The 27,747-nt window shown below is 41.5% G+C and overlaps 1 long non-coding RNA gene across 1 annotated transcript in view; it reads left to right on the top strand.

Moving 5' to 3' along the window:
* Window positions 1-284: 284 nt before the first annotated feature.
* Window positions 285-27,747, top strand: part of LOC114816559 — an 80,763-nt gene continuing 53,300 nt past the window's right edge. The window contains exon 1 of the long non-coding RNA XR_003764355.2: window positions 285-356. This is a non-coding gene — a long non-coding RNA (uncharacterized LOC114816559). The remainder of the gene's footprint in view (window positions 357-27,747) is intronic.

Here is a 27,747-nt window from a genome sequence, read left to right as displayed (position 1 = left end):
AGAAAGCAAAGATTGATGCAATTGTCAGAGTTTATTTGGAGGGAAAAAATGAGTGAGCTGTCTCAATTCTTTGTTTCACCGTGGCTATAAATATCTGAGCTGGAATCCCATTTTCTCTGTTGAAAGTAGAGGATCCTCCCCACCATAACACCCATTTTCTGTCCCCTACTTTAGTTCCTGGAAAGACAAGAGTTAAAACTTTGTCGCTGTTTCTCAAAGCCTCTCAGCTGTGGGAGGTAAAGCTGAACAGTATTTCCCAGCTGTCCCTTTTAAGGCTAATTGCCCTTGGGTACACACCTCTCTCAAAGACAGAAATATCCATGCTGGGCAAAGGTTGGGAGAGGCTATTGAAATAGGTATGTAGGAATTCTTCCCTTTTTCTTCAAATAACTTCTAGGTGGGTTTTTTTTACAGATTGAGCTGCAGCTACTTCTTTTAAGAAGGTTGGTTCCTTTATTTGTTTGGGCCCCAGGCAGATGTAAGCTTTCATTTGTGTTTCAGTGCAATTTCTCTGTTTTGGGACTCAATCACATGTTCTTCAGACCTTCCTTCTTCAATACAACTGGCAGTCTTGGTAACAGGGACCATCCTAGGTAATTTAAGTGGGTTAATTTTCAGTATGCTTTATGCAAGTCATGATTGATGGAAAATATCAATTAATGGATATTGAGAGAAGCAGTGTGGCTTAGTGGAAAAAGCACAGGATTGGGAGTCAGAGGTTGTGGGTTCTAATCCTGGTTCCACCCCTTGATAGCTCTGTGACTTTGGCCAAGTCACTTACCTTCTCTGTGCCTCAGTTATCTTATCTGTAAAATGGGCATTAAGATTGTGAGCCCCACATGGGACAACCCAATTACCTTGTATTTACCCCAGCACTTAGAACAGTGCTTGGCACATAGTAAGTGCTTAACAAATACCAGCATTATCATTATTATTGCTATTGCTTTTATATGTACTTCTTCCTTGACTGTTCAATATAAAAACAGACTCATATTGAACAGAAAACTTAGATTTGAATTTAAGAATGAGAGAATATTAAAGTTTCTCAGCCTTGGGCAAGTAGAGCTTTCAAAAGTGTCAAAAACACAACATAAAGGTTGGTGGGCTAGTCTATAAAAAAATCAGATTCCCAAATGGGCAACACCTTCCCTAGGTAAGCAGATTTGGGTACATAAACAGTTTGGTGCAAATTTATTTTTTTACTTCATTGAGGGACTAAAACCTTTCAGAGAGTAACAAAATTCAGTTTTTTCCTTAGGAAAAATGGGATAGGGGACACACTGTATTGCTTTATAATTATTAAATGCTTAATATTGTGGTATAAAGTATAAAATTCCAGGTCTGTGGACAGTAATCAAATTACAAATGCAATAATAGAATAGTTCATACATTTTTGAATGTGGGAAAGTGAGGAGGTGCAACTAATTCTGTATTGAGTATCAATAAATATTTGATTTTGTGTGTGTATATGCAAAGTAGTTTGTATATTCATGTATTCTTTTGACTGACATGTTTTATTTGGAACAAGCCGTCTAAACTGTAAATTGTGTTGTAATTTTTTAAAAAATTCAGAAATCTGTGATTATAGACCACAAATATGCAGTGGTGTCTAGCTGATTTCATTTCTCTGCCTTAGTGCTAAATGCATTCCTTGTGCTGTCAGAAATATACAAGGTCTGTGTTTGTTATATTTTTATGGCATTTTAAATCAAATATTCCTTCATTGCATATTATACTCAGCACCAGCAGTTTAAGGAAATCCCTAAATACAACTATTATACTCTTCCAAGCACTTACTATAGTGCTTAGCACACAGTAAGTGTTGAATAAATATGATTAATAATTAATGAACTGAGCAATAATGTAGTACCCATTTAAAATTTAGTACTCTAAGTGGGGAAAACTAGGTGAATTTTTCTCTCTACCTGCCCATTCCTTTACAAGGCCATTATGAAGAGGTATAAATTATGAAATCCTCTGAGATACTAGTCAATTTTTAAGTGGAACTCAAGATGGAAAGGTTTTTTGAAATATAAAGGCATCATAAAGAGATGTGAGGATTGAGTAACCAGAAAAATCTACTTACATCTGTTCCCTCACTGGATTTTCCAGTTCATTGTTATTTAACCCTTACTATGCAATTAGAACCAGTCCAAGTTGAGACAGTTGTGGTGGGCCCCATTTCATCGACAAGGATGGACACCATAAAAGTCCTATTGGACCTTGGGTAACATCCAAAATCAAATATTCCAGGTGGATTTACTGATTTGGTACTCTATCTGGGGCAGAATTACCAGGTTCCAGACATTTGTTCTGGAATAATTTCCAGAACTTTATATGTTACCCCTGCTGTGGACATTGTGATCCAGGAGTATCTCCTTGCCTGTCTTCCCTGTCTTTTTGTCTTCCCCCACCACCCAACTCCTTGCCACAGGAGATGCTCTTTCCATATTTTGGTCTCAACCCAAAGGTTTTTCAAAGCTCTGGCCCCAGTGTATTATCCAGTTACTACAGAAAAGTCAGTTCCCTCTTCCCATCCTGGTCCCACTTTATCAGTCCTCCCTGAATTTTCTGTGTTGAACTGAGCTGTTTGGTAAAGATTTTTGGTTCTTTAACCTTACCAATTGCTACAGAAGCCACTGCTCCACTGCTTCTGGTGTGCTGGTGTGCAGTATGGCTTCTTTACCACAACTGGGCAAAGATGTCCAAAACTAAACTCCTTATCTTCCCACCAAAACCCTGGCTTCCCCTTGTTCTGGTCATCACTGAAGATAACACCATTACCTTCCCTACCTCACAACCCATAATTTTGGCCTTGTGCTCAACTCACATCTCTCATTTCACCTACATACTTAATCTGTCGTGAAATCTTGTCGGTTTTTCCTTCACAACATTGCTAAAATCCACCCTTTCCTCTCCATCCAAACTGTTACCATGTTGATCCAAGCACTTATCCTACCCCACCTTGACTACTGCATCTGACTCCTCGCTGACAAGCTGGCCTTCTATCTTTTCCTCACTCCAATCCATACTACACTTTGCTAAATGAATCATTTGTCAACAAAAACCTTCAGTTCATGTATCCCCATTCCTCAAGAACCTCCAAGGGCTGCCCATCCACAGTTGCATCAAAAAGGAACTCCTTACCATTGGCTTCATAGCACTCAATCATTTCCCCCCATCTAATCTCACCTCACTAAATCTCCTACTACAGCGCAGCCTCCACACTCTGTTCATCTAGCTCCAGTTTATTCACTGTGCCCAAACTCTTCTATCCCATCCCTGACTCTTTTCCTATGTCATCCCCCTATCCCGGAACTCCTTCCTATTCCATATACACCAGACCACTACTCTCCCCACCTTCAAAGAAATCAAAGATCTCATCTCCTCCAAAAGACCTCCAACTAAGCTCTGTTTTCTGGGCTCTTTCTCCTTTGTGCGTCATTATCTGAGGATGTTAAAGTTCTCCCGACCCCCCAACCCCACAGCACTTCTGTACACATATTTAAATCGTGTAGTATTATTTAATCATATGAATGTCTGTCTTGCCCTGTAGATTGTTGGCTTGTTATAGTTAGGGAATATGTCTGATAAGTCTGTTATATTGTACTTCCCCAAGCACTTAGTGCAGGGTGCTAAACAGAGTAAGGGTTCAGTAAAAATGATTGATTGCTAACTGGGACTACAAGGGCAGAGACAGTAAGAGATGAAAATAGATATCCCTTATAGGCTTCAAGCTCCTTGGGGGCAGAGATCATATCTACTACTGTATTTTATTCTCCCACTTAGTACAGTGCTCTACACACAGTAAGCACTTAATAAATATAATTGTGGGGAGGAGTAACAGTAGCACAATCCATCATGGTCTCCATCCCCACAGTCCTGCTCTAAGTGGGATTCCCAGAGAATGGAAAGCAGGGTCAAGGAGGGAGCAAGGTAACGGCAGCTGGCAATGACAGTTGTATTTACTTGATCTGGCCACACTTGCAGGTGACTTTCAAGAGGTCTTGTGGCTCTTGTGGTTCCCATCTCAGCTCTAGCAAGTCCCTAGGCTGCTCCACATGACCTACCCAAGTTGACTATGTTTGCCTTTGCTGCAGGGCAGTGATACAGTTCCACTTTGGAATGATTGGTCAGGAAAGTGTGCTTAATCCAGCCATACTTGTGAGTGCTTCTTGACTGGTGCATTTGGGAGGCAACATTTTGGGGTGTTTAGAGACCCTCCCTTAGTTCAAGCCCCAAAAGAATACACATTAATCTGGCCTTGCCTGGTGTTCACTGCTCACAGGTAGTGATCCCATGAAAATATTAGATCTTCCCAACTCCAATCCAGTCCTTGTGGATGGCCTGGGAAATGGTAATCAAACATTGCTCATCCACCCACCTATTTCTATTTCTTGATCCTGTATCAGATAGAAAAGAGGCAACGTGGTAGTGAATGTGATAAGTTATCCTCAGCAGGTTCTAGAAGACTAGGGAATCTAGAAGTCAAAGTATAGTGTGGTCTGGAACATATAGATGACAACCTGAATAAAAAACCCATGCAGGGTTAACTCTATTACAATTTGTTCTTGAACCCATTTCAGTACTATTTTCCCTGGGAACTTGGTGACTGAAAGAGCTAAAGAAAAGGTATTCAATCTTGAAGTCCAGATTAATTGCTTAACTGAGTGGCTTCCTTGAATTTGTGTTAATGATCATAGTTACCTACCTATGAGGCTGTGAGCATTTTTTGATATTAAGCTTGTTTCCTTGAACCATGCCCATGTTGATGTTAAGGCAACCCTACCTTCCAGATTAATGTTTCATATCAAACTGAAATATAACAGAGTAAACACCTTGAAGGCAGAGATCATGTAATAAAAAATAATGATTCATTCAATAGTATTTATTGAGTCCTTACTATGTGCAGAGCACTGTACTAAGCACTTGGAATGTACAAGTTGGCAACAAATAGAGACAGTCCCTGCCCTTTGACGGACTTATGGTCTAATCAGGGAAGACAGGCAGACAAGAACAATGGCAATAAATAGTCAGTAGGAAGAACATCTCATAAAAACAATGGCAAATAAATAGAATCAAGGTAATGTACATCTCATTAAACAAAATAAACAAAATAAATAGAGTGATGAAGATATATACAGTTGAGTGGATGAGTGCAGTGCTGAGGGGGTGGGACGGGAAAGGAGGGAGAAGAGGGTTTAGCTGCGGAGAGGTGAAGGGGTGGGGTAGAGGGAGCAGAGGGGAAAAAGGGGGGAGCTCAGTCTGGGAAGGCTTCTTGGAGGAGTTGAGCTTTAAGTAGGGATTTGAAGAGGAGAAGATAATTAGATTATCGGAGGTGAGGAGGGAGGGCATTCCAGGACCGCGGGAGGAAGTGGCCAGGGGTTGATGGTGGGATAGGCAAGACCGAGGGATGGTGAGGAGGTGGGCGGCAGAGGAGCGGAGCATGTTGGGTGGGCAGTAGAAAGAGAGAAGAGAGGAGAGGTAGGAAGGGGCAAGGTGATGGAGAGCCTTGAAGCCTAGAGTGAGGAGTTTTTGTTTTGAGCAAAAGTTGATAGGCAACCACTGGAGTTGTTTAAGAAGGGGAGTGACATGCCCAGATCGTTCCTGCAGAAAGATGAGCCAGGCAGCGGAGTGAAGAATAGACTGCAGTGGGGCGAGAGAGGAGGAAGGGAGATCAGAGAGAAGGCTGACACAGTAGTCTAGTCGGGATATAACGAGAGCCTATAGCAGTAAGGTAGCCATTTGGGTGAAGAGGAAAGGGCGGATCTTGGCGATATTGTAAAGGTGAGACCAGCAGGTCTTGGTAACGGATCGGATGTGTGGAGTGAAGGAGAGAGACGAGTCAAAGATGACATCGAGGTTGCGAGCCTGAGAGACGGGAAGGATGGTTATACCACCCACAGTGATAGGGAAGTCTGGGAGAGGACCGGGCTTGTGAGGGAAGATAAGGAGTTCAGTTTTGCTCATGTTGAGTTTTAGGTGACAGGCAGACATCCAGGTGGAGACGTCCTGGAGGCAGGAGGAGATGCGAGCCTGAAGGGAGGGGGAGAGGACAGGGGCAGAGATGTAGATCTGCTTGTCATCTGTGTAGAGATGGTAGTCAAAGCCGTGAGAGCGAATGAGTTCACCAAGGGAGTGAGTGTAAATGGAGAACAGAAGAGGGCCAAGAACTGACCCTTGAGGAACTCCAGCAGGTAAAGGATGGGAGGAGGAGGAGGTGCCTGCGAAAGAGACCGAGAATGACAGGCCAGAGAGATAAGAGGAGAACCAGGAGAGGACAGAGTCCATGAAGCCAAGGTAAGATAAGGTGAGGAGGAGGAGGGGATGGTCGATAGTATCAGAGGCAGCTGAGAGGTCAAGGAGGATTAGAATGGAGTAGGAGCCATTGGCTTTGGCAAGAAGGAGGTCATGGGTGACCTTAGAGAGAGCAGTCTCGGTAGAGTGGAGGGGACGGAAGCCAGATTGGAGGGGGTCCAGGAGAGAATGGGAGTTAAGGAATTCTAAGCAGCGAGTGTAGATGACTCGTTCTAGGATTTTGGAAAGGAAGGGTAGTAGGGAGATAGGGCGATAACTGGAGGGGGAAGTGGGTCGAGAGAGGGTTTTTTTAGGATGGGGGAGACATGGGCATGTTTGAAGGCAGAGGGGAAGGAGCCATTGGAGATTGAGTGGTTAAAGATAGAAGTTAAGGAAGGGAGGAGGGCAGGGACAATGGTTTTTATAAGGTGAGTGGGAATGGGGTCCAAGGTGCAGGTGGAGGGGGTGGTACTTGCGAGGAGGGAGGAGATCTCCTCTGAGGATACTGCAGAGAGGATGGGAAAGTAGGGGAGAGGATTGGGAGTGGGGGGGAGGGGTGACTTTGGGGAGCTCAGACTTAATTGTGTTGATTTTTGTGATGAAGTAGGTGGCCAGATCATTCGGGGTGAGAGATAGGGGAGGGGGAGGAACAGGAGGCCTAAGGAGAGATTTGAAAGTCCAGAACAATTGGCGGGGGTGACGGGCATGGGTGTCAATGAGGGAGGAGAAGACGTTTTGCCTGGCGGAGGAGAGGGCAGAGTTAAGGCAGGAAAGGATAAATTTTCAATGTATGAGGTCGGCTTGGTGCTTGGACTTTTGCCAGCAGCGCTCGGCAGCTCTAGCATAGGAGCATAGGAGACGGACAGAGGAGGTGATCCAGGGCTGTGGGTTAGTGGAGCGAGAGCGGCGGAGGGAAAGGGGGGCGAGAGAGTTGGGATGAGTAGAGAGGGTGGAGTTGATAGCGGAGACCTGATCATCAAGAGTGGGAAGTAAGGATGGGGGGGCAGGGTCGGGAGAGATGCTATTATCAGTGTCTGTCCTAAGAACAGTGTAGATACAAGATATTTAGGTTCTATGCTATAGTTAGGAGAGAGAGCAGATATTAAATCCCCATTTTGTAGATAAGGGAACTGAGGCCCAGAGAAGTTAAGTGACATCCAAGATCATACAGCAGGAAAGTAGCAGAGCTGGGACTAGACTCCTAAATCAGGATTCTTTCCACTAGGTCACTCTGCTTCTCTAAATAAATAGCACTGATGGATGCCACAATGGTTCTAATGGCATTATTCATGGTGGGAGCAGTGAAGGCTTTTAGAAAAATAGCTCTCTAATTCTGTGGTGTACTTAGCTCTCTTGCATATGACTGGAGCAAGAAGACATTTTGCCTCCCTGGAAAACACAGCCCTTTGTGATTTTCTTACACCAACCTTGGAGAAATGGTGTTGATATATCAGTGTCCTTGAGAGTCTTATCATGGGTGAACATGTGACCTTTCATATTAATAAAGACAAATCAATCAGTGGTATTTGAGTGCTTATTGTATGCAATCCATCATTCAAATTTATTGAGCACTTACTGTGTGCAGAACACTGTACTAAGTGCTTGAGAGTACGATGTAATGTGAGCTCATAGATTAACATAAATAATGGCTATGTACATAAGTACTGAGGAATTGAATAAAAAGTACAAATACTATGCAGAAGGGAGTGGGAGAAGAGGAAATGAGGGCTTAGGGAAGACTTCTTGGAGGAGATTTGCTTTTAGTAAGGCTTTGAAGGTGGGGAGAGAGCTAAGTGCTTGGGATACTGCAACAGAGTTGGTATACATGTCCCTGGCCCACAACAAGTTTGCATCTATAGGGAAATTGAAGTAATGATAAATCTGCTGTTTAGAAGCTCCTGCCCCCCATCAATAATATTCAGAGCATCTCAGATTAGTCTCAGAAATCATTAAGAATTGGCACCTCAGGTAATGATTTCAAAAGTTTAAAAAGAAATACCCGCTCTTGACCCCACTTCCCCCTCCAGTTATCGTCCTATCTCCCTACTACCCTTCCTTTCCAAAATCTTAGAACGAGTCGTCTACAATCGATGCCTAGAATTCCTTAACTCCCATTCTCTCCTAGACCCCCTCCAATCTGGCTTCCGTCCCCTCCACTCTACCGAGACTGCTCTCTCTAAGGTCACCCATGACCTCCTTCTTGCCAAATCCAATGGCTCCTACTCCATTCTGATCCTCCTTGACCTCTCTGCTGCCTTTGACACTGTCGACCATCCCCTCCTCCTCCGTACCTTATCTCACCTTGGCTTCACGGACTCTGTCCTCTCCTGGTTCTCCTCTTACCTCTCTGGCCGATCATTCTCGGTCTCCTACGCTGGAGCCTCCTCCCCCTCCCATCCTTTAACTGTTGGAGTTCCTCAAGGGTCAGTTCTTGGCCCTCTTCTGTTCTCCATTTACACTCACTCCCTTGGTGAACTCATTCGCTCTCACGGCTTTGACTACCATCTCTACGCAGATGACACGCAGATCTACATCTCCGCCCCTGTCCTCTCCCCCTCCCTTCAGGCTCGCATCTCCTCCTGCCTCCGGGACGTCTCCACCTGGATGTCTGCCCGCCACCTAAAACTCAACATGAGCAAGACTGAGCTCCTCATCTTCCCTCCCAAGCCCGGTCCGCTCCCAGACTTCTCCATCACCGTGGATGGCACGACCATCCTTCCCGTCCCGCAGGCCCGCAATCTCGGTGTCATCCTTGACTCGTCCCTCTCGTTCACCCCACACATCCTATCCGTTACCAAGACCTGCCGGTTTCACCTCTACAATATCGCCAAGATCCGCCCTTTCCTCTCCACCCAAACGGCTACCTTACTATTACGGGCTCTCGTTATATCCCGGCTAGACTACTGTGTCAGCCTTCTCTCTGACCTCCCTTCCTCCTCTCTCGCCCCGCTCCGGTCTATTCTTCACTCCGCTGCCCGGCTCATCTTCCTGCAGAAACGATCTGGGCATGTCACTCCCCTTCTTAAACAACTCCAGTGGTTGCCTATCGACCTCCGCTCCAAACAAAAACTCCTCACTCTAGGCTTCAAGGCTCTCCATCACCTTGCCCCTTCCTACCTCTCCTCCCTTCTCTCTTTCTACCGCCCACCCCGCACGCTCCGCTCCTCTGCCGCCCACCTCCTCGCCGTCCCTCGGTCTCGTCTATCCCGCCGTCGACCCCTGGGTCACGTCCTCCCGCGGTCCTGGAACGCCCTCCCTCCTCACCTCCGCCAAACTGATTCTCTTTCCCTCTTCAAAACCTTACTTAAAAATCACCTCCTCCAAGAGGCCTTCCCAGACTGAGCTCCTCTTCCCCCTCTACTCCCTCTGCCATCCCCCCTTTACCTCTCCGCAGCTAAAGCCTCATTTTCCCCTTTTCCCTCTGCTCCTCCACCTCTCCCTTCCCATCCCCACAGCACCGTACTCGTCCGCTCAACTGTATATATTTTCGTTACCCTATTTATTTTGTTAATGAATTGTACATCGCCTTGATCCTATTTAGTTGCCATTGTTTTTACGAGATGTTCTTCCCCTTGACGCTGTTTAGTGCCATTGTTCTTGTCTGTCCGTCTCCCCCGATTAGACTGTAAGCCCGTCAAACGGCAGGGACTGTCTCTATCTGTTGCCGACTTGTTCATCCCAAGCGCTTAGTACAGTGCTCTGCACATAGTAAGCGCTCAATAAATACTATTGAATGAATGAAATAGCTATTCCCAAAAGCGTTATGACTGAGATTCTTCTGTGATCCTTGCTCTGGGCCATGAAGAGCCTGAAATCTTGCGGTTCCTTTAGTGATTATCCTTGTCCTTTACATTTTTGTTTACCTTTCCTTATGCATCTCTTACCAACCACTTCTGCTCCTCACTCTTAGATTTTGAGCACCTTGGAGGTATCTATAGCTAATCTATGAATTTCTTTCCCAGTCTCTAATATATTGCATTGCACATAATAAGTACTTTATTTTACTACTATTAAAAGATTTGCTATCTTCATTTTAGAAGGGTCTTTTTGAATCATTTCAAATGACAATCCATTGAGAGCCTAAAAGAGAGTCAGACCTCAAAGCTCTGAGTTGCTACAATCTAAGCTCACTGTGGGCATGGAACTTTTCTTGAACTTCTTTGGTACTTCTCAGGAGCTTAGTATAGGGCATTACATTCACCGGGTGCTCATTAAATGTCATTACTCCTTCTTGTACCCTTAGAATCGTAAAACATTGGATTTGTGATGAATTGTTTGTCCTGGTTTCTATCAAACTGATAGTGCTTGGTTAATAATATAGGAATCCTATATCAAGCCGGTGTTCTAATAGCATTGGGTGTAGTATTCACTGACATAATTTAGGTTGTAGAAATTAGTTTTTTCCACAGATTGAGATACAGTATCTGATTTTCAAGGATAGTTCCAGTGATGAAATATATACTCCTTTATGGCAGGGATTATGTTTGATACTTTTATTATATCATTCCAGGAGGTACACAATGGATTTGTGGTTTGCTAATCTATGATTCCCAAGAAAGGCTTCTTGCGAAACTTTATGTAGATTCTTCAAATTAAAGCATTGGTTTACAAACCACCCCACCCTCTCCTTTGGTTTCTCCAGGCAGAATCTGATTGGTGAGCAAATAGGCCCTTTGATACCCTTATACACTGTACATGATTGTACCTGAATGTACATTGTACATTCTGATTTTGAATGCAGAAGAGTAGGTATAGAGAACATTCAGCACTTATTATAACTTGCTTCTCAGAATAAGATGCACTCCATTTCCCAGGTCTCCTGACTACCAGTCCCCTCCAGCTCTGTCTGTAACAAAAACAAAAAAATCTGGGAAAAAGTATATCATAATTTTCAGAAAGCAATGAGGATGAAATTTCTGGTGTCTGAGCTAAAACTTACTTGCTGAAGTTTGGCGTACAAGGAAAGGGACTGAGAGGGTTTCAATATCAGTCTTCTAGAATCATTCATCAGTGGTATCAATGATATTCATTGAGTGCTTACCGTTTGCAGAGTACTGTACTAAGAGCTTGGGAAAGTACAGTACAATAGAGTTGATACACATTTTATGGGCAGGGAATGTATTTACTCTGCACTGTATTCTCCTAAGAACTCAGTACAGTGCTCTGCATACAGTGAGCACTCAATAAATATAACTGATTTTGAAGTCTGATGATATACACAGTAAGTGGGAGGGAAAGCAGAAAATACTGCCCAAAGATTGGACCTGGCATCTTTTCTCCTGTTTGCCTGTGATACCTGTGAAAAACCTTCAGTTTTCTTCCTCGCTGAGAGGCAGGAGGAAGGGACCAGGGGGAGAAGAGCAGACTGGAACCTAGGCATACAGCTCCAGAAAAATTGAGGATAAAATGCCTAATCTCTGGGGAAGTGGTCCTGCAGCAGAGGGGAATCTCACCCTACTTCCTCACCCAGCCTGCCCTGTCTTCATTACACTGCCAAAATCAAGCCCTAGTAGACTTGAGAGGGAATAACTGCCTTGTAAAGTTACCTCTATCTATCTGGGCAATTTGCCAAACAGAAGATCTTTGTCCATACAGTCGGATTAGCTTCATGGTACGTAGAATAGATGAACTGAAGAGAATATGTTAATATTCTTTATTGTTACAATTATACAAATTGTGTCCTGCCTTTGCTTCTGCATAGACCCAATTTAAAAGAAAAAAAACAAACACTCTTCAAACCAACTCAAGTGCCTTGAATATGAAATCCTACAACCAATATTACCTAATGCCTTGGGTGAAACAAGATTGCATTATTTGGGATGCAGCCTTTATACATATATTGCTGAGGTTATGCTTCCTGCGGGTATCCTGTCAAACAGTGGTAGGAAAATGTGTGTGTTAAATGGTTATGACAAAAAAGAGCTGCTAAAAGTGCTACTGTAGCAATAATTTCATCACTGTGGAACAGCAAACCCTTTATCCCTGCTGCTAAATAAACATGGGCTCACTCCAAGGAGAAACTGGCAGGCAGCCACACCTGCTACTCTCCCAGGGGACCCATGCTTTTCCCAGCTTTCATCAGTAACCCCGAGTTAGTGGAGCCAAAGGAGGTCTGAATATCACTGGCAGCTTTTTTCTGGGGAAAGACGTTTTGCTTTGTTTTTGAAGATAACTGCAATGAATTAAGGTATGCTGCTTTTCAGCCAGGCATCTTCTACCTGAAATGTTTTAGTCCATTCCTTTCTTGCCCTGAATTAAGCCCTGGATATATATTGTAAAATCTTTCCTTCAGGCTGTGGGTAATGTTGTATGTTGTTGTTCGTCATGCATCATTCCATCGCAGGAGAGACTGGTAAACAGAATACTCCAGGAGTTATTTCTTATTCCACTAATGTTATAGGATCCTTCAGGATTAAAAGTGCTATGCAAATATTTTATTGGACTTCCTCCTAAACTGTCCAACTGCTTTTGACTGAAATTGGCATTTAGATCTTAAATCAACCACTGTTCAGAAACAATCTCAAGTACTGGAATAATGGAACTGTAAACTCACTGAACTGAGAACAGTTCCACTCTAAGGAATATAATTTTTGTAACACTTCTGCTGACTTGTAAAACATCTAGACAGTTTTCAGCACCCAAGTTCTCCATTGTTTTTCTTTGCATCGGTGGCCTTTCACAAACCCACTTTGGTCATGGCTGCTTATATGCTAGCCAGATGGATGCAAACACTGAGCAACAATGTTTTAATTAAAGCTCCCAATCATTGATGAATTAATTGTGTCTTTATTTGTGTACGTATGTCATGCTTTCAATGTTACATTTAAAAATGCAATTAGGAATTTAGCATTGAATAAAGAGTAGATAATACGGCTTAGTTTTCTACTCTTCCTTGGTTAATTATTTCCTGAGAGGAAATATTTCTTTCTGTTATGCCTATATTGGTTTATCCATTAAATACTATAAAAAGCATTGCTATGATATGGGGACCACAATTTTATACACTTGAAATTTGGAAGTAAGCCATATCACTTCGGCAAAATTCATTTTTCCTCAGACATTTTTTTTTTTTGTCTTTGGATTTTTGGACTTTGGAAATTGATTCTAATCTGAGTTGTAACGTGTGTGTCACTGCCTATCCTGAAAAAGCCATTCTCTTGTTTACAACCACAAGTCCTCACTGAAATCTAAATATGTCATTCCAAAGTGTATAGCCCTTCTCTCAGGGGCTAAAACACATTTTAGGTGAGGGAGATTTCTTGTGATTAGACTTGTACAGAACTTGAAATATCAGACGGCAAAAAATATAGAAGGGATGAAGTGGATTAGAATAGTTTAGATAGATGGATAAGAATTTTTAGAATAGTAATTAGAATTGTATTGCCAGGCCTGTAAACTCTTTGTGGACAGGGACTGTGTCTGTTGTATTGTTGTGTTGTACTCTTCCAAGCACTTAGTACAGTGTTATACACACAGTAAGCACTGAGTAAATGCAACTGATTGAGTATATTGTTGCCCCTGCTAATCTTTCCAGAGCTGTTTCTTGTTTGTGGGTCTCTGTGACTTTCCTAACAGAGATGATGAAAGAACACTTTTCAGGTTTGCAGAGCTGCTATCTTTAGATTTGACAGTTTGGAAAAGAGGTTTTGGAGACTAAGAGCATAGGAGTATGTGTGCTGACAGAATATGGCAACCTGAGGTCCTTTTAAATGAGAAGAAGCCTAAGCGAAAAGAGCATGGGCCTTAAAGACAGAGGACCTGGTTCTAATCCTGACTCCATCATCTGCTTGCCCTGTGATCTTGAGCAAGTCACAACTTCTCTGGGCCTCAGTTTACTCACCTGTAAAATGGAGATTAAATGCCTCCTGTTTAGATCATGAACTATGTGTGGGACTGTGTCCAACCTCATCATCTTGCATCTTCGCCAGGGGTTTAGTACAGAGTTTGACATGAAGTAAGTGCTTAGCAAATACCACAGTTGTTGTTGTTCTTTTTCTAAGTGGAAATAACCCACTAAAATTATCTTTCACTTCTCCCCTCAGTGCTTGAACATACTGAGGATTTTTGTCCAGGCTGGCTCAATCCAGCACTTCTGAGCACTTCCCATTGTCAATTTCCAAATCTGCTCTAGATGTCCTATATTTCTGGAGTCTTCTGGATTGTGAATGATAATGTGAGGCTGAGATGACCTCATTAGGCTGATAAGGACCAAAGCATATGCTCATAAGTGCTTAGTACAGTGCTCTGCACATAGTGCTCAATAAATACTACTGAATGATTAAGTATGCTCATTAACTAGGAGAGAGAACAGACATTGATCTTCATTTACAGATGAGGAAATTGAAGTACATATAAATTAAGAATTTGCCTAAAATCACCCAGCAGACAACTGGCAGAGCTGGGATTAGAACCCAGGTATTCAGATTCTCAGGCCTGTGCTCTTTTCACTAGGCCTTGTTGCTTCTCCACTGCAATAATGTAATACTTTACAGTACATGGATGGATTGGATCTTGCATCCTTTCTACACCCTCAGCCATGAACTAACCCTTACCTGATGTGTACCTTCAAAGATGATGTACTACACTGACCAAATAGACATTCTCAACAACAACCTCTCTCCTGAACTCAACTCACTTGCTCACTTATCCCTTGATTGCTTTTGTATCATGAACCCACAGCCCTGGATCACCGAAACGGTCCACTTCCTGTGCTCTTGTGTTTGAGCCACAGTACGCTGCTGATGGAAATCTAAATATCAGGCTGACTTTGTCTACTTCAAGTTTATCCTTGCTTGCTTTAAATCTGCCCTCTCCTCTGCCCAGAAAAACTATTTCTCTTCCCTTATTGACACCCACGGCCATTACCCTCATTAACTGTTCCAGGCATTTAACTCCCTCCTCAGGTCCCCTGTCCCCCCCGATTTCCCCATCCTTTACCCCCAGTGACCTGTCCATCTATTTTATTAAGAAAATCAACACCATCAGGTGTGAGCTCCCTAAAATTGCCTCTCCCTCCTCAGTCCTTCCCCGCCCCCTCTTCAACTTTCCCATCCTTTACAGCAGGATCCCCAGAGGAGATCTGCCTCCTCTCAAATGCCACTCCCCACATGTGCTTCCGACCCCCATTCCTTCTCACCTTATAAAAACTCTCATCCCCTCCCTACTTCCCTCCCTAACAGCCATCTTCAACTGTTCACTCTGCAATGGCTTCTTTCCCTCTGCCTTCAAACATGCCCATGTCTCCACAGCTTGACTCCACAGCTCCCTCGAGCTATCGCCCCATCTCCCTCCTATCCTTCCTCTCCAACCTCCTTGAACAAGTTGTCTACACCCGCTATCTCAAATTCCTCTCCTCCTCTCCTCCAATTCTCTCCTTGATCCCCTCCAATCTGGCTTCCATCCCCTTCACTCCACTGAAACCACCCCTTCAAAGGTCACCAGAGATCCCCTTCTTGCCAAATACAATGGCTTCTACTCCATCCTAATCCTCCTCAACCTCTCAGCTGCCTTTGACACTGTGGGCCACCTCCTTTTCCTGGAAACATTATCCAATCTTGGTTTCACTGACTCTGTCCTCTCCTGGTTTTCCTCTTTTCTCTTTTGCCATTAATTCTCAGTCTCCTTCTCGAGCTGCTCCTCTGCCTCCCATCCCCTAACTGTGGGGGTTCCTCAAGCTTCAATTTTTGGCCCCCTTCTATCTTCCATCTATGATCATTCCCTTGGAGCACTCATTTGCTCCCAGAGCTTCAACTACCATCTCTATTCAGATGATATCCAAATCTACATCTCCTCCTCTGATCTCTTTCCCTCTCTCTAGGCTCACGTCTCCTCCTGCCTTCAAGACATCGCTACCTGGATGTCCTCCCATCACCTCAAACTTATCATGTTCAAAACTGAGCTCCTTATCTTCCCACCCAAACCCTGTCCTGATCCAGACTTTTCTGTCACTGTTGATGGCACCACCATCCTTCCCGTCTCACAAGCCTGTAACCTTGGTGTTATCCTTGACTCCTTTCCCTCATTCAAGCCACATATCCAATTGGTCACCAAATCCTGTCGGTTCCTCACCAAATCCTGTCAGTTCCACTCTCACAACATCACTAAAATCTGCCCTTTCCTCTTCATCCAAAGGGCTGCCACGTTAATACAACCACTCATCCTATCCCGCCTAGATTACTGCATCAGCCTCCTTGTTGGCCTCCCAAACTCCTGCCTCTCTCCATTACAGTCCATATTTCACCCCACTGCCCGGATCATCTTTCCACAGAAACATTCAGGGCATGTCACTCCCTCCTCTGCAAAACTGCTTACCACTGGCTTTAAAGAACTCCATTATGTTGCTCCTTCCTCACCTCACTTCTCTCTTCTACAAACCAGCCTGCATACTTCTCTCTTCTGGTGCTAACTTTCTCACTGTACCTTTATCTCACCTGTCCCACAACCAACCCCTGGCCCATGTCCTTCCTCTGGTCTGGAACAACCCCCACCCCCTCCTTAAATCTGCCATACAATTACTCTCCTCGTTTTAAAAGCCTTATTGAAAGCACATCTCCTCTAAGAGGCCTCCCCAGACTAAGCCCCGCTTTCCTCATCTCCTACTCCCTTCTACATCACCCTGATGGCTCCCTTTGCTCTTCCCCCCTCTCCCAGCCCCACTGCAATTTTAATATTTGCAATTTTATTTATTTGTATTGATGCCTTGCAAATAACTTCAGAAAGCAGAGAGTGCATTCATTTGAATTGGCCATACCTTATCATGCCAATGTTATTTCTAATGACTCCTCTTGTTCTTCATTCTTATAGGAGAACACAACCACTTTCTAATGCTAAAATACCCTCAGTTTGTCCTACAAACAGCTGAACATGAACAACCAAAAAGTGTTATAAAAAGGGAAAATGAATGTATTTACTCTAGGTCACTAACTAGGTTTGACTAGATGTTTTACTATGCACCTGTTGTATATAGAATACAGACACTAGCCTATCAGGCCAGTGGCAAAATAGATTACTCATCTGACTATACATCAGAAAAGGTTGACTCCTGGCTATTGGGTTCTTTTCCTCTAGACTATGAGCTCACTGTGGCTGGGATTGTCACTTTATTTTTTTGTACTTTGCCAAGTGCTTAATACAGTGCTCTGCACACAGTAAGCACCTAATAAACATGATCGAATGAATGACTCAATCTACATTTTAGATGGCATTTTGGATCTTCTGCTAAGCTCCAGAGCATCCAAGTTTTATTACCTTTCAGGAGCCTGGATAGTAATAATCACAAAACATCAGTGTTCGCATTGTTCATTGTGATCTTTGCAGATTTGGTTCCCCTTGAAGTCAAATCTCACTGGTGTAGGCTAATATCTCCCAAATCCAGACCCTGGATCTTATCCTTTCTAAACAGGAAAATTAAATTATCACTCCACTCTGCTTTTTTATTTGTTTTAATTCAGTTAAAAAGGAGTAAGGTTTAATGGCTGAAATTTAACATTTAGTCTTTGCCTTTATTTGACCTATTCCTGCAACTTGTATTTGACTAACCTGACACTTGGCTATGGATACCAGGGGTTCAAATCAATAAATTCTGGGTGTGTAGGTTACTACTATCCCATGTCAGTTTGCCTAGATTAAACATTGCTATTTCCAACAATTCTTGAAATACTGGATTGAACTGGCCCCAGTGCATTATGACATGGTGGTTCACTTTCTTCCAACTCTCCTCTTCCAGAACACTTCCCTGACCCTCTTATTACTATCATTCTCTTCCTGGGTTAAATGCTCCTGCAATGGCCTGGATTTGGGCTTCTTTGTAATTGTATTCTCTCAAGTGCTTAGTGAAGTGTTCTGCATATTGATTGAAATGCAGATTCCACATCACATCTCTGGGTTTTCACCAGTTAGCTGACACAGCTCTAGGAATTTCAGCAGTTAGAAGTGAGACCTATTGTCTGTTAAGCTTTGCACCCACAAAATTCCCTTGCTAACACTTCACCATGAGTAGTATAATTTTAAAACCTGTATCTAAAACCCTATGAATAAACATCCTTTCTAAGGTTAGGGTAGAGATGTTGTGGAGGGACTTGTACTTTGAATCCTATTTCTTCTCTATTATTTGGCAGTCTGGTTGTCAAGCTGAGAGCAGCCAAGTCTATAAGGGCCCCTGGGACTGAGGTGGTTTTGCATGATGTTTTATTTAAGGGACTCTTCATATATCCATCACCTTGACCCCATCAAAGCTAGAGGAAAATGGCCTATGGGCTTGCAGGTGTTTACTACCAATTGCCTCCAAGACTGTTTTTTGAAGGAAATTCCTATGTGGTTTCTCGCCTGCTGTCAAGGTATACCTAAATGGAAAATAACTGCACACACCTGGAAAGGGCACACAAAGTGAAAAGGAAGAATGTTCCACTTGCAAAGAGAAATGGAAAAATAATAATAGAGGAAGAGTGAGTTTAAAATGTATCTCTAAATGTGTTTTTCCAATACCTTTGTTAACTTCAGAATCTAGTAGCTGCATCAAAAGTAAAAATGCATTCAGAAGATGCTTTTTAAATCTCCCAAACCCTTATACCAAAGCTATCCATTTAGACTACAGACCTGTTTTCCCAAAAGGAGGTCTCTTTTATACCAAATCAGCATCCTTACTTTAAAGTGGTTGTGTTGGAAATTAGAAAACCAGAATTTGAAATGGATTATCTGCCATCCCCATTTTATTTCTCCATTTCATAAATGTGATCTAGCTGATAATCAAGATTGTCATTCATTAATGGTGCTGCTTTGCATCCTCAACAATGATGTCCTAGAGTATGCAGAGCAAAACCAGACCTACCTTATCCCCCATTTTAACTGTTTCAATGAATTCAATTTTGTTTCTCTTGCCTCCATCCTCATATTGTAAGCTTCTCAAGAAGAGAACAGAGTTCTCTGGTTTTTGTGTATCTCCATGGCACTAAGTCAATCAATCAGTGGTATTTATTGAGTGCTTACTTTATTCAGGGTACTGTACCAACAAGGGCTTGGGAGAAAACAAGGCAACAGAGTCGGTAGGCAGATTGCCTGCCCATAATAAGCTTGCAATCTAGAGGAAAAAAACCCCAACAGCCAAGAGTCAACCTTTTCTGATCTGTAGTCAGACAAATAATCCATTGTGCCACTGGCCTGATAGGCTAGCCCTTACATTCTATACACAACAGGGGCATAGTAAAGGAATGTCTAGTCAAACCTAGTTAGTGCCTCAGAGTAAACGCATTCATTTTCCTTTTCTATAACCCTTTTTGGTTGTTCATGCTCACTTGTTTGTATTTAAGCATTAGAAAGTGGTTGTGCTCTCTTACAAGAATGGAGAACCAAAAGAATCAGTAGAAATAGCATTGGCATGATAGGGTGTGGACAATGGAAATGAATGCATTTGGAGGCTTTCTGAATTTATTTGCAAGGCTGGTTTAATACTTGATAATACTAATAACTATGGTACTCATTAAGCTAAGCTACAATTTTGGTACTAATGAGAAGCAGCATGGCTTAGTGGAAAGAGCATGGACTTGGGAGTCAGAGGTCATGTGTTCTAATCTCAGATCTGCCACTTGTTGTATGAACTTGGGCAAGTTACTTAACTTCTCTGTGCCTCAGTTACCTCATCTGTAAAATGGGGATGAAGACTGTGAGACCCATTGGAACAACCTGATCACCTTGTATCTACCCCAGTGCTTAGAACAGTGCTTGGCACATAGTAAGCACTAACAAATACCAACATTATTATTATTATTAAGCCCTTCGTATGTGTCAAGCACAAATTAATCAGGTTGAACACAGGCCCTGGCCTATAGATGAGGTTCACACTTTTAATCCCCATTTTACAGATAAGGTAACTGAGGCCTAAAGAAGTGAAATGTTTTGCCCAAGATCATACAGCAGACCTTTGGCAGAGCTAGGATAAGAACCCAGGTCCTTCTGACTCCCAGGACCATGCTGTATTCACTAAGCCAAGCTACTCCTTAATCTTCCATCTTCTGCCTCTACTGGAAGAAAAATTTATACTTCTAATTAACTGTTCATCCCAAATTAACTAAGGAAATAAACCAAATTGATAGTGAAAAATTAAAGTTGTAAGGAACTATTTTCCAGTCTTTTTCTTATCAGTAAGAAATTATTGAGTTCATGTTAAAGTGGGTTTTTTTCAGAAGTGAAATGGAATTTTGGATTTCTAAGCAAGGGGAAAAAACCAAACAGGAAAACTCTCCCTCTCTTGGAAAGTATTTTTCTCACATATATCTAGTTCTAAGAACAAGCACTATTGTGAAAGAAAGGACAAGAGCGAAAAACACATACAAGCTACTGCTCAGTTAGTGACACATTGTAATCAATGCATCTTCACTGAAAATAAATGGGACTTGGCATGTAGACAAAGGCTTTGGTCCAAACAGTTTAAAAAAAATGGTTTGACTGGAAGTCAGAAGCTACTCTTGTATACTGAGCCAATTACTCTTGAGTGCTATGCAAAAATTCCTATCTGAATCCAATTCTTTGTACCTGGCATTTCTCTGAAATATGATTTTAATATGGTTAAAGATTATGAAAATGTTCTAGGCTGTTGGCAGGACTATTAAACAAATCTTCCTTTGCTGCCATAAACTAGATCACTGTAAAGAATATTTTAAAGGCACATCTTTTCTTGTGTGAAATGTTCAGTATACAAAATATATTTCCCTGTCCTAAGGATACTGCAGTTAAAACAAATTACCCTGCTTCTTATAGACAGCCAAAAAGAGATGTTCATACTAGATGAGTAGCATTGCATTAGAAATATAACATTGCTTAGTAGGCATATTCTGGGAAGGAACCGTGCTATAGATTGGCTTGATCCACCGGCTGTTGGATAAACATCAGAAGTCCCATCCCATTGCAAAGATATCCCTTGAAAGGTAACAGCAAATGTCTCTTGAATAAAATCCTATTTTATTAAAAAAACAAAAAACCTTGTACGTTAGGTAAAAATTAATGATTCACAGACTTTACTGAAGTGTATAGTTATGTCAAAATATATTCCTAGGGAAGAAACAGAAATGTTGTCACAGAGGTGAAATGTTGTGAGCTCGAATTTCAAATCTCTAATGAATTACCATTCTAAGAACTGAGTTTAGCATACCTATCCCTGGTTTAATTTTCTGTGTGTATTCATTGCCAAAATTATGAAACACATCTAATCTAGTTCTTCTGAGAAACAGGAAGCATGGTGCTTTGCTGCTGTAGGCTGCTGAATTTTGAGAAGTTAATCTATGATTCCATCTAGACTTTGAAATTTTATTGACTTTTTGGTGCTATACTTCAGTGGAATTTGTTTTTATATCACCTTAGGTCTTATATTTTAAATTCAGATATTCAGTTATTAATTCCTGTTTCTTCTGATGCCAACCCACATTAGTCAACTATTTACCACCCTTTTCATCTCTGAATAAATTTACTGTTGCTTTCAGTCCTTGAGCTTAAGATCAGCCCCTCTGTATAACCTACAGTGTTTACCTTTATATTTTTCAATATTACTCTTTCTTTCATTCCTATGTAGCACAACTATATTTTTCACTAATAACTATGGCACATGCAAATACCTCCGAACTTTGGCAAATTTTACTTACTGTAAAACAAGGGCATTGGTTGCATCAATAAATCAAAGATATTTATTCAGTGCTTTCCGTGTGCAGAGCCCTTTATTAAGCTCCTGTATTAATAGAGTTGGTAGAGATGATCCTTGCCCTCAAGAAGCTTATAGTCTAATGGAGGAGTCAGATATTAAAATAGAAATGGAAATGGGAAAATATTTGGATATGTACCTCAGTGCTATGAGCTGGTGGTGAGATAAACACAGAAGGGAGGGTAAATATAGTGGAGAAATGGAAGATAGTCAAGGATGGTTTTTTGGAGGTGATATTATTTTAGTACAACTTTGAAGATGGGGAATGTGGTAGTCTGTCAGAGTTTCAAGCCAGAGATGATGCCTTGGGAAAGAGAAAACTCATGTGAAATTAAGTTTTTCTCTGATTTGAACATGACTTTACAAAAGTGTGCAAGTATAGCTGATAAAACCCAATATATAAACAGAAATCCTTTCCACAATTCCACAAGTTGAAAACTATGCTTGCATCCATTTTCTTTGTATTTCTACTCAGTATCTAGCACAGTGTCCTCCATACCATACACTCCTGTATTAAATAGTAAGCAGATTTCGTTAAATTGTAAGTAAGCAACATGTCTTTTAATTTTATGATTGCCTTCCAAGGGCTTAGTACAGTACTCTGAATTTTGTTGATCCTCAAAACCATTATTGTTGAAGTAAGCAATCCCATCACATGCATTTTCAAGATGATCCCACTTAGCTTTTTAGTACTAAGTTAAAAAAAAAATCCAGTCTCAGCAACATAGCAAAAAGGGGTTTTGTTCCAATATTAAATACAGATCAGCGTGGATTAGGATAGACAAAGCAGGCTCAATCTCATCACCAAAAATTGGAAGAGGTAGCTATTTATAGTCCATGGTGGGCATGGTGTTCCTTCACACCACTATCATCCAAGTATGACTCCAGTTTTCATAACTGAAGACAGGGTTGTGGCTGAAATTGACAGGGGAAGGATGTGGCTTTATTTAGGAAAACATGGTAGATTAATGCAAAATGGAGGCTGAAAACAAGATGGAGTAAGGTTGGTTAATAGTTGGTTTCTGCAGCACGTTACCTTTGGTTTCTGGTGCCCATTATATTTCTCCTATTCCAGATCATGAACTTTCCTAAGTCCTTGATCTGAAATTCTCACCCCATTTCTAATACTGGTATTCAAGGCTGATCAATCTCTGCTACTGTCTTGTAATTGTCCAATGCTATGCCACATCATTTGAGGTTTTGTTTCATTCATCCATTCAGTCGTATCTATTGAGAGCTTACTGTGTGCAAAGCAATGTACTAAGCGCTTGGGAGAGTACAATATAACAATGAACAGACATATTCTCTGCCCACAGCAACCTTACAGTCTTTGTGTTTATCAAGTGTTTCTTCTGTCCACCTCTTTCATTACCATATTTCAGCTCACCAGGGAACAGTGTGGAAAATCTGCTGAGATCCAGTCTCCTACATCCAGCCCAGCAAAGAGATGATGTGATGAGCATTTGGGGGATCATGGTGGACTAACTACATTTCAGACCTCAATGTTAATGATCTTTCCTATTCAGTTGATCCTTTGCCACTCCATCTTTCAACAGGGTTATGAAAACAAGATCACCCAAGGACTTCCAAGCTCGAAGTACAGGGGTCTACAGTCTCATTGATCATGCTAATCTTCAGTCTCAGAATCACTCACTTGATGCCGAATAATAATAATGTGGTAGTTGTTAATCATTTATTGTGTGCTGAACACTGCCTTAAGTGCTGGGAAAGGTGCAAGATGGAAAAGGTCCCAAGTGAGAAAGGATCCAACCTGTCACAGTCTAAGGGCTGGGGGATGACAGGTATTTAGTCCCCTATTTTACAGCTGAGGAACTGGTGCACAGAGCAGTTAAGTGACTTGCCCAGTGTCACACAGCAGGTAAGTTGCAGACCTGCAGTTAGAACCCACATGTCCTGAGTCCCAGGTCTGTGTTCTTTCCATTAGGCCGTGCTGTTTCCCAATGGTAGATAGAAAAAATAAATGCTAGATGGATCATTGACTGGTGTGCAGTCAAATAAATCTTGATGTTCAAAAGCCTGGCCACCAGAAATTCAGCAAACCAGGAAGCGACTCACTGTTGGTCACCTTAGACAAATTGAATATCATAATTTTCCAGGAAATGAAATCGACCTAACTGTGAAACATATGGATGCATTAAGTGGCAATGTGGAAGTTGACTGGAGTGAGCTTTAGTTGCAGCGGAGATGTCACAAAGTTTAGACTTACTGAATATAAATTTCAGGACTGATTTGATAATGATCCAACTGCTAAAAATATATCACCTATGCAATACTCAAAGAAGGGAAATAGGGAAAATATGAAGCCCAAGAAAAATCTGCTGGTACAAAACAACATTCAGGAATGAAAATCAACTGCCAGACTTGTAAATGAAGATTGCATAGCTGTCATTCAACAGATTTCCTCAACTTCCACTTCAGAATAAATTGTCCATTCTATGCAAAGGCCCCAAGGTCATCAGACATATGTCAAATAATGAACCACTTGTTCTTAATACCATCTCCACAGAAATCTTTGGAAACAGTATTCAGTCAGTGTTATTAATTCAGTGCTAATTGTGTACAAAGCACTTGGAAGATTGAAATACAATAGAATAGGAAAACATAGTTCTTGCCCACAAGGAGCATAGAGTGTGACATTTATACCAGAGATATTTCCAGATGCCAACACTGGCATCTGCATAGAAGTAGCCAGGCCGAGCTAAAATAGTCATCGGGGCAGGTATCTTTTTACTATAGCTGGCTAAGATTGTAGTGATGGGGCAATTTAGTAAAACTATTGAAAAAGTACAGCCAGAAAGCAAGGGCAATTTTTGAGTTTACAGCCACATTTTTTTGTAAATGCAAGAAGTAAAAATGGGAGGTATCACAAAACATGGCTTAGTGGAAAGAGCACAGGTTTGGAAGCCAGAGCTCATGGGTTCTAATCCTGGCCCTGCCACTTGTCAGCTGTGTAACTTTGGACAAGTCACTTAACTTCTCTATGCCTCAATTATCTCATCTGTAAAATTGGAGACTGTGAGCCCTACATGGGACACCCTTATTACCTTATATCTACCCCAGCACTTAGAACAGTGCTTGGCACATAATAAGTGCTTAACAAATACCATCATCATCAAATTATTATTATTCATCTGATGAAGGCATTCAAATTGGCTCCTTGGAATAGTTGTGGCAACTCCTATAAATCTGGCAGTCCAGATTTATAATATCATGCAGTCATTTCACAATGGTATCTTCGACAGTGTTGGCTTTGGGAAGCCCATCAGAAGCATTTACCATTGGCAGTAGGACTAAGATTGCATTCTTGTTCTGCAGTTATTCATCTTATAATATGTAACAATGTATTCAGAAGCAATGATGGGAGGCTTTCATGTTCAATATTGTGCCAATGGGGCCATCTTCAATTTGCAGCCACTTCAGATAACCCCCTTTATAAGTATTTTTACTAGTGAGTCATTGATTCTTTCTATTGTATTTATCAAGAGCTCACTGTGTGTGAAGCACGTACTAAGCACTTGGGAGAGTTGTACAATATATGGTAATGATGAGCATTAGGTCATCTCCTAGGTGTTTAATCTGTTGTGGATTTGTTTTTCATGGCTAGCAGCACACATCAGTCTTACCAACAAGAGTGAGAAAATAGTACTCACTAATTCCTGAAATTAGTTGTTGCTCCTTCCCAGTCCTCTGGCTGCATGTTTGTTACCTCAGCAATGTAATAATCCAAGCTTTTTTTTTTTTTTACTTTAATGAGGCAATTAGACAAACAGATACCATGCCACAAAAGCCTATGGTCAATTCACATGGCTATAGAATTAACGGAGAAGCACCAGAGAAGCAGCATGCCTTAGTGGAAAGAGCATGGGCTTGGATGTCATAGGATGTGGGTTCTAATCCCGGCCTCCACCACTTGTCTTCTGTGTGACCTTGGGCAAGTCACTTAATTTCTCTGTGCCTCAGTTGCCTCATCTGTGAAATGGGGATTAAGACTGAGCCCCACGTGGGACAACCTGATTACCTTATATCTACCCTAGTGCTTAGAATAGTGCTTGGCAAATAGTAAGGGCTTAACAAATACCATTATTATTATTATTATTATTGTTGGAAAGAGCAGAGGTAACAAAGACTGGGGCCCTGGGTTCTAATCCTGGCTCTGCTACTTGTCTGTTTTGTGACTTTGGGCAAGACGCTTAACATCTCTCTGCCTCAGTTTTCTCATCTGTAAAATGTTGATACCTGTCACCCCTCCTACTTTAGACTGTGAGACCCGTATGGGACAGAAACTGTTTCATTCCCCTCTCTGTATTTTCTCTCAGCACTTAGTACAGTGCTTTCCACATAATAAGTGCTTAATAAATACTATTCCTATACTACTGTCACTTGAATCTACCCCCAGTGCTTTGTACAGTGGTTTGTACATAATATATACTTAACAAATACAAAGAACATTAATAATTACAATAATTATTATGAACACTGGGTTAAACTATTGACTATGAAGCACTGGCATCAAATCCAGTATGTACATATATGTTTAAGAGGTATTTTGTTAAGGCTTAGTATAAGCCAGGCCCAATACTAAGTACCAGGGAAGATTAAAGGTAATCATGTTGGGCACAGTCCATGTCCCATATGGAGCTCACAGTATTAGTCCCCATTTTACAGATGAGATAACTGAGGCACAGAGAAATTGAGCTACTTGCTCAAGGTCACAAAGCATACAAATAAAGCCAGTATTAGAACTCAGGTCCTCTAACTCCCAGGTCCATACTCTTTCCACTAGGCCACACTACTTTGAAAATGTCTAATTTCACCTCCAGGGCTTGCATAGCATTATCAAGAAAAATTGTCCTATTAAAAATGTGTGAAACTGCAACATTTCCAGCATCAAACCTTTAGTTGTATGGACACTGGAGTTGGCATTTTCAAACCTTTAGTTGTGTGGTCATTGGAGTTGGCATGTGGTAAGTCTGTCAAATGGCATATTGTTAAAGTTCATGTTTTACAAACTGCTGGTGTTCATGATACTGACCACTTTAAGTGTAGTAAAGCTATGTTCAAGTCTACTTTTTCAGTATACTTAATGACCTAACTGGGAAACAATAAATACCAACATAAATTCTGGTAAATATTGTAGGAATGACAATATGATGAATTACTAGCAATGAACTTGAACTGCCAAGGTCAAGCAGCAGTGCAGAACAGTTAGGTCTTCATTTATGGAACCTGACCCATTTCTAACTCAGATCTTGCTGTCAGGACAAGTTGCAAAAGGAATAGAGAAGATCATGTATCTCAACAATAATCATGAAGTTCTTTGATGGGACTGGCATTTATACAGTTTAAACTTGGTAGACACTGTTTTACAGGGCTTGAATTTCAAATTTATAGTATCCCTTTCATTTTTTGCTAATTTTTAAAATCATTTGGGTACGTTCCAAGATCGTAGTCTAACACCATGGAGAGATTTCATTATGAAATAGATTTCATTATTTAGGCCTTGTCGCCATTCTACATTAGAAACAAATACTCAAACCCCTCTGGGTGCATGCAGCCCAGATTACTTAGTGGAAGGATCTTTGGACTCTCGTATTTTTTTTTTATTTAAACCAGCCATTAAAATGAAGTAACACCTTTTCTTTGAACCATTACCTCTGCGAAAATCAATGAAGACTGCATTTCATCATTCTATTTAGCCCTCATTATTCCTTCAAATTCTGTGAATGATTATCATTTTTAGAAAA

This window comes from Ornithorhynchus anatinus, chromosome 1 (assembly GCF_004115215.2).
Source record: "Ornithorhynchus anatinus isolate Pmale09 chromosome 1, mOrnAna1.pri.v4, whole genome shotgun sequence".
Classification (NCBI taxonomy): Eukaryota; Metazoa; Chordata; class Mammalia; order Monotremata; family Ornithorhynchidae; genus Ornithorhynchus; species Ornithorhynchus anatinus.
This window is presented reverse-complemented; position numbering and strand designations above follow the sequence as displayed.